Genomic DNA, 8422 nt, shown 5'->3' on the forward strand with positions numbered 1-8422 from the left:
GCACACTGCCCTCGAAGCGGCTGCGGAGGGGATGAGACTGTCACACACCTCCTTCTGGAATGTGCCTATGCAGAGGAAGTCTGGAGAGGAATGCAGTGGTGTTGTCGAGGTTCGTCCCGAGCAGCGCCGTGACGCGGGACTCCGTGCTCTACGGCCTGTTCCCCGGATGCACACCGAGGCGAACATCAACTGTGCCTGGAGGATCATCAACTCGGTCAAAGATGCTCTTTGGTCTGTCTGAAACCTGTTGATCTTCCAGCTGAAGGAGCTGACCCCGACTGGATGTTGCAGACTGGCACATTCCAAGGTCCAGGACTAGGTGTTGGGGGACAGGCTGAAGCTTGGAGCAGTTGCCGCCAAGGCGCAGTGGGGAAAGACCACCGTCTGACATCTGCCTGGCTAAGAAGAACAGGAGGCCTACTCAGTAAGTGGGCTCCGTTGAAGCCTCAGCTAAGTATATGGATGGTAAATGCACAGACCTGTACATACGAATGATTAATTCCAATTGCTGTATGTAAAGAAATGCAAGATGCACCTATGAATGGTACCACCAATTGTACAGATCATCAAAATATTTTATGAATAAAGTATATTTTTGAAATGAAAAAAATCACTTAGTCAACATTACTTGCAAACTATCTGATAATGATTATCTTGCTTTTTGGAGAAATTTGCTGGACACAAATTGGATGCTACGGTTTCTGCATTGTTTTAGTGTGGCCACACATCCAAAAGTGCTCTGAATCCTTTGGACAGCACAAAAAGCATTGTATAAATCAAAGACTTTCTTTCATCTTACTAATGCACCACAAGGTCTTAACAAAATAACCTCATGTTAGTATAGCCCAGTGATGAGTCATTGGAGTTATTCTCTGTATGTCTACCTCTATTATACAACCTGCATTGACAAGTAGGCATCCCACATAATAAAATATATTGCCAAACATTGTTTTGATTATGTTAATGCAAAAATAATGTCAAAGGTACACACGTCACACATTCATGCTGACACATATTCATCTGCAAAAGCAAAACAAATCAGTTCCATTTGAAGTTACACTGTTAAACCAGTCAGTGCTGTACCACACCTAACATTGTTTGTATCAACCATTTAGTATTGTCTTTATCTTCCTATATCATTTGGTTCAATTGCTGCACAGGCTGAGATTGCCATGAAGGACCCACCTTCTCAACCACTCCCCTCCCCTGATCCTTAGGTTAAAACTAATGAGAGAATAGCACTAGGATAATGGCAGTTTTATCCTCCTATACGTTGTACATTGAGTTAACTGTGTTTAATCGACACAAGTGCAAATACTTCTGACGTTAGACATGTAGGTGATAGTGAATGAAAGAATGATTACTTATTCTGGGAAAGGAACTTGCAATCAGATTGAGTTAGACATCTAACAGGAAAAAATTGAGAAATACATGTAACTTTTGTTCAGTTTGTTCCCAACTGGAATCAGTTGGTAGTGAGCTGAAAGATAAAAGGAGACAAAGTGCAAATACCCTTCCCAGAGAAAAAACCCAATTGAGCCACACACACCCAGGTCCAGGCGATATCTTAATCCAACCTTCCTCCTTATTAGAAGGTGGGTAAAATTTGGTGAATGTGAAGGAAACAGGAAATGACATGAGGGGAAAAAAATTAGGGAAAGGTTTCTGTTTGTAAGATTGAAAAGAAAGGGAATACCTTGCTGAGTGTGTTTCTGGTGTTTGGAGAAAGATTACTGAGGGAAACATAAATTCACTGGAAATGCTCAGCCCATCAGGCAGTGTGTGTGTGGAGAGAAAGAGTTCATGGTCAGGTCAATAACTTTTCATCAGTTCTGGTGATAGGTTGTCCCAACCTGAAATGTTCACCCTGTTTCTTTGCACTGATGCTGCCTGACCTACTAATTAATAACTACTGTTTTCTGTTTGTGTTCCAGATTTATGACATCTACATGGTTTACTTTTTGAGGGGGAAACATAGCCTGTCAGAAAACAGATATTTACTGTAGCCAGAGAGCAACCAAATGGTAGTGCAACTGATTCTGGGTCAAATATGTAACAACTTCCTTTTACAGTTGAGGATCTATATCTGTAAACATTGTTGGGGACCGTAGGCATCTACTATAATTCACTGGCTGTTAGAATGTTTGCAATGGGTATACCTTGTCCCTGCTTTGTCAACTACTCCCTGGAAAACTCATATCCCCTTTCGCCACATCACCATCAAAGGTGATGGAGGTACAAGACAAATTGAAAGGAATTCTCATGTCCAGAATCTCCTCAGTACCATCTCTCTGAAAGTCAGGATGATGCAGGTGTATGAGTTATCTGAAGTGGTGGAAATGATACCCATCTGAATCTTACTGCCTGGATGCCCCTTTGTGATTGCCAAACAGGGCTGGTGCTGGTTCATCTGCCACCCAAGGTGCTCTCACTGTGGTGCTGTCAATAAGCTGTTAATTGGGTAACCTTCCCTGACCCCACGTCCTGTCGCAGTAGTCAGCCAGGTCCCTGAATCATGCCCGTCCTGCCAACTGTCAGCCTGATTCCCATGTTGCAATTGGAAGGTGAGGCTCGCATTGGAGAAGTGATTGGCACCTTTAATCACACGTCGCCCACTGTAATTGGGCACATTGCAAAAATTCAGGCCTCAGCGTCCAATGAAACGCTGAAAGGGCTGTGTGAGGTTGTTCTTCCTGTAGTAATGCAGCAATGAACTGAGGCACAAACTAAATGTGAAGTACACCATTTCCCTTTATACTGTAGAAGGTTAAACATCTGGATTCTGGACTTCTCAGCAGTTGCTGAGGCTTCAGGAACCGTGTGGGCAATTGCTGAGAAGCCACTTTATCAACCATGCAGTTGTCAGCCAGTACAAAGCCATAACGGCAAGACAGCAATGTCTCAGGCTACAGGTCACAGCTCACAATGTTCTTGCTGTAAACTTGAAGTCTAACCAACAACTGTCCATTTTAGTCAATTATCCCTCCATTGCAGTTACAGATAATTGTCAACCTGGTAGATTTGCAGATTTACTGGCAGTTGCAGTCAGTTAGACAGTAAAGTGGAAGGTGATCCTGGTATTGACAAGATTCACAGTCTTGACTTTCCAAATGACAAGTTGATAACAGATGCACCCTAACAATGTGGCTGCATCAAGCTGTGCACAAACCTTTAGTATGTTAACAGCAAGTGTCATTATGTACTGTAGTTCTACCTGTCCCTGGTGTTATGACGGATACGTCTGGCTAGGTGCTGTGGAGTGCTCCAAGTAGTTAGACCATTCTGTATCACCTGTCCCTCGTGGAAAAGTTTGAAAGGAACACACCTTAGGCCACAAGTCTATCAGGAAGTGGTCAGCATGGAATGTCCTCAGGATGCTGTGGAAAAAGGAGAGGGTGGATCCTGTCTGTTTGGGTTTCTTCCCATAGTCCAAAAATGTGCAGGTCAGGTGGACTGGCCATGCTAAATTGCCCAGGGTTGTACGGGTTAGCATGGGAAATGCAAGGTTACAAAGATAAGGTGTTGGGGGATGGGGGGAGGGTGGGGGGTTGGTGGTGGTGGGGAAGGTGTCAGGGGAATGCTCTTCAGAGGATCAGTGTGGATTCAGTGGGCTGAATGGCCTGCTTCCATACTGTAAGGATTCTGTGATTCTATGATTCTATGTCATAACAATATCACTGGAAAGGTAAGGCAGTGCACCGTAACTTGAAACATCGAGGGGCTCAATTCTCACTGTCTGGACAAGGGCGTGCGCTGTGGACCTGAATAAAGTGGGGAAGACATTTGTACCACTGCACAATGTTGTCTCGGCCTTAGGAAGGATCAGCATTTACATTAATGTAACTCAGTTAAATTAAATTAAGAAAAAGCTGAAATTGTGCCTGTGAATAAGTGCTGGAGTGCAGTTTGCGACTGAAGGAAAGTGTGAACACCAGACAGGAAGGTGATCGAATAAAACAGGAACAATTGCTGAGGCTATTCAGGACTGAGAGGCTCACGAGAGAGAGTTTTAAGGTTGAACCGACAGAAATAAAGAATTGTGATCTCTAGTGAGTTTTAATGATACTTAGTGACCCAGACTCAATGTCTGGAGGCATTGCTGAGAAATCGAAAGTTTATGTTGATCATATTTGCTATTTGATGTCTGCTGTCAGATGTTCAATGGCAATCTATCACTCACATGAACCACATGCTCATTCTAGAAATGACTAGTAAATGTACTGAGTAGTAAACAATGACTTTATAATATTTCTAACTTATAGTCTTGTTGTCTGTTCAAAAACATGGAATATTTTGACTTTATGCTCTCAGTAAGTCCCCTGAATCTTATCTTTGGCCTATTTTGAGAATAATGGTTAGTGGTTCCCAGCTGGATCCTAAACTCAGCGTGGACTTGAACTTTTGGCGATCTCAGACTCAGGGTGAATCCCAGGGCGGTCTGGGTTGGAAGGACTGTTATTCTGAACTCACTTCTTTATTTTTTTCTAATTTAATATTGGACTTCTTACTTCTTTATTTTTATATTTTTTGCCCTAAGAATTTGTAGTTAAGAATCTGTACCTAAGATACTGTTGTAAATGTTTTCACTGCACACTTTTGAGTACATGTGACAAGAAAGCAAATTCAATTCAATTCAACATAAATTGGTGTTCTTATTTGGGACCATGACATAATTTGTAGTAATTTATTGAGCATGAGCCTTTTGTTAGGAATGAAATGGACATTGTCCTGTCACCCGGACGTATACACTTAGTGAGGCCTCAGGTATTGGAGTGTGTTAACCCCCCTCCCCCTGGCAGTCCGGGAAGTCTCAAACAATAACCCAGTGGCACCAATCACCATGACGACAACGAAGCACAGGCAAGGTTTAAACAACACAGCTTTGTGACTTCACTGGAAAAGCAGCTGGTAATTCTCTGACAGCGAAGCCAAGCTTTTTGTAACACAACAATGTGTCACCACCAGAGCAGGCATCTCGCCTGTCTATGTGAGGACTCTGGTCCAGAGTGGGAGGGCAATGAGGAATGTGGGCTCCATGTGTTCTGGGCAGGGTGGCTTATGATTGGCTGAGGTCAGGTGTGCTAGTGGTACAGCTTGGCACAAGTGGCCATGCAGTATTGGTGGAACTCCGAGCTCTGTGAGACTGAATTGGGAATCAGGCAGGGCAGCTCAGGAAGAGCAGAGAAGGCTGTCAGTTCCCAAGGTGGGCTGAATCCTTAGGGTGCTCCAGCACAGCGTTCATGGTTTAAAGATGAAGACTAAACCATGAACCATCCCTACTCTGACTCTCTCACTCCCCATGTCCCATAAGTGCCACTGTGTGCCACTATACCCACCTACATGTCCCTTCACCCTCCATGCCAACATATGCCTCTGGAGCAAGTCACCAAGGAGAGGTGATGTTTTAGTGGTATTATCACTGTACTGTTAATCCAGAGCCCCAGATAATATCCTGGGGATCTGAGTTCAAATCCTGCCATGGTGGAATTTGAATTCAATTTTTTAAAAATCTGGAACTAGGTATCCAATGATGAATTCATTGTCACTTGTCAGAAAAACCCATCTGGTTCACTAATGTCCTTTAGGGAAGGAAACTACCATCCTTACCTGGTCAGGCCTACATGTGAATGCAGACCCACAGCAATGTGGTTCATTTTTAAGTGCCCACTGGGCAATTAGGGATGGGCTAAATATACCAGTATGGCCAGTGATGTTCATGTCCAATGAATGAATAAAACAAAATCCTCTCATACCCACCCTGTGCCAGTATATGTCCATCTACCCATCCATTTATACCACTTTCACAACCTGTGCCTAACTACTGATCTCCCAAGCCCCCTCATTCCCCATGGCTCCTAATTATTCTCATGGATGCTTTCAGCCCCTATGCCAACTCAGTACAAACACAGGCTAATGCACCTTCCTCACCCTGAGCCTTTACCCTTCACTCTCACTGCCAACTCATCCATTATCCAGCGTGGGTATACTCAGGAGGCAACCTGACAGAAAATAAAGTTACCTGTCTGTTGACGATGCCATTATTGAAAGCAAAATACTCCCATAAATGCATACAAACTCAATATATCAAATTTCCTTCAACTAATCCCTTATGTAAACTTTTCCATTCTTTAAGCAGTTGGAGCACTCTTTCAAAATGCTCACTTGATAGGCACCCTTATGAGAATGATAGTTTGAGAAATTGGACATGCAACACAAATCTGATAATAGCTTGTGTGAACAGGCATTTTTAAATAGCTGACCTTGTTTTATTTAACTTCACATGGTGTTTGAACAGTTTCGACGGTTGTGGCATTTTGTTAAAAGTGTTGGCAGTTCCAATACTCATTCCAGTCAACAGCAAAGTGATGGAAGCGTGGTCGACAGGCTTGTTTGGATTCCACTAGGGCCACTCAGCTCCTGACGTCATTACAGCCTTGGCTCAGACATGGACAAAAGAACTGAATTGCAGAGATTAGGTGAGAGTGACAGCCCTTGATACCAAGACAAACATATTGAATCCCGACAGTGTGGAAGCAGGCCATTTGACCATTGAGTACACACCAACCCTCCAAAGACCATCCCACCTAGACCCATCCCCCTACCTTGTTCCTGAAACCCTGCATTTCCCAAGGCTAAACCACCTTGCTTGCACATCCCTGGACACAATGAGCAATCTTAGCATGGCCATTCCACCTAACTTGCACATCCTCTGGAGAGAGGAAACCAGAGCACCCAGTGGAAACCCTAGTAGACATGGAGAGAATCCACACAGACAATTGCCCAAGGCTGGAATTGAACCCTGGACTATGGTGCTGTGAGGAAGCAGTACTAACCACTGAGCCACTGTGCTGCCCTCTAAAGATAGTATTGACAAAGTATGACATCAAGGAGTTCAAGCAAAACTGAAATCAATGGGAATCAATGGGGAAAAGTCTCCACTAGTTGGAGTCATACCTGGCACATAGGCAGATTGCTGTGTTTGTTGGAGGTCAGACATCTCAGGATATCTCTGCAGGAGTTCCTCAGGGTAGTTCCCAAGCCCAACAATCTTCAGCTGCTTCATCAATGACCTTCTTTCTATCGTAAGGTCAGAAACGAGAAAGTTCCTTGAATGCAACTGTTCAGCCCCATTTGCAACTCCTCTGCTACTGAAGCAGTCCATGTTCAGATGTAACAAGATCTGGACAATATCCAGGCTGAGCTCACAAGTGGTAAGTAGCATCAGAACAAATAAGTGCCAGGCAATGATTGTTGCCAACATGAGAGAAACTAACCATCACCCCTTGCATTTAATGACATTACTATTGCTGAATCCCCCAAGATCCTGAAGGTCACCATTAACTCAGAACTGACCTGCACCATCCATATAAAAACAACAACAGGTCAGAGGCTAGGAATCCTGCAGTGAGTAACTCACCTCCTGATTCCCAAAAGCCTGCCCACCATCTACAAGGAGTGTATTGCACTTGCCTAAGTGCAGTTCCAACACTACTCAGGAAGCTTGAAGTCATCCAGGACAAAGCAGCCTGTTTGATAGGATCTCCAACCACCACCTTCAACATCCACTCCCTCCGCCATTAATGCTGAGTAGCAGCAGTATTTACCATCTACTTGACCCGTCATCTGACAGTGCTGCAAATACCTCACTCGATCTGTCTACCAGCTTTGTCTGAACTAGCATTACCACCAAGTTTTCTGGCCACTCCATCTGCCTAACCAATTTTTCAAATGAAATAAAGAAGGGAAAGTTAGAACAAGGGAAGTCAAGAAAGACAACGGTATCAATGAGGCAGAAAACTCAAAAAGGGATCATGCCGTAAGGTTGAGTGAAATAGGGGTTGATAGGAAGGGCGAGGGCAGTAACAAATTAAAAATACTATATATGAATGCACAAAGTATTAGAAATAAGATGGATGAGCTTGAGGCTCTTTTGGAAATTGGCAGCTACAATACTGTGGGGATAACTGAGATGTGGCTTCAAGTGGACAGGGCATGGGAAATGAATATTCAAGGCTACACGTGTTATCGTATGGACAGACTGACGGGCAGAGAGGGTGGGGTGGCCATGTTGGTAAGGGATGATATTCAGTCCCTTGCGTGGGGGGACCTAGAATCAGGGGATGTAGAGTCAGTATGGATAGAGCTGAGGAATTCTAAGGGTAGAAAACCCTCTTGGGAGTTATCTACAGACCCTGAAACAGTAGTCTGGATGTAGGGTGTAATTTGAATAAGGAGCTGAAATTGGCCTGTCGCAAAGATGTTACTACAGTTGTTTTGGGAGATTTCAACATGCAGGTAGACTGGGAGAATCAGGATGGTATTGGACCTCAAGAAAGAGACTTTGTGGAGTGCCTCAGAGATGGATTCTTAGAACAGCTGGTGCTGCAGCCTACCAGGGAGAAGGCAATTCTGGATCTGGTAT

This window comes from Chiloscyllium plagiosum, unplaced genomic scaffold, assembly GCF_037043375.1.
Source record: "Chiloscyllium plagiosum isolate Xiang-an unplaced genomic scaffold, Cpla_swu_hap1 HiC_scaffold_26, whole genome shotgun sequence".
Lineage (NCBI taxonomy): Eukaryota > Metazoa > Chordata > Chondrichthyes > Orectolobiformes > Hemiscylliidae > Chiloscyllium > Chiloscyllium plagiosum.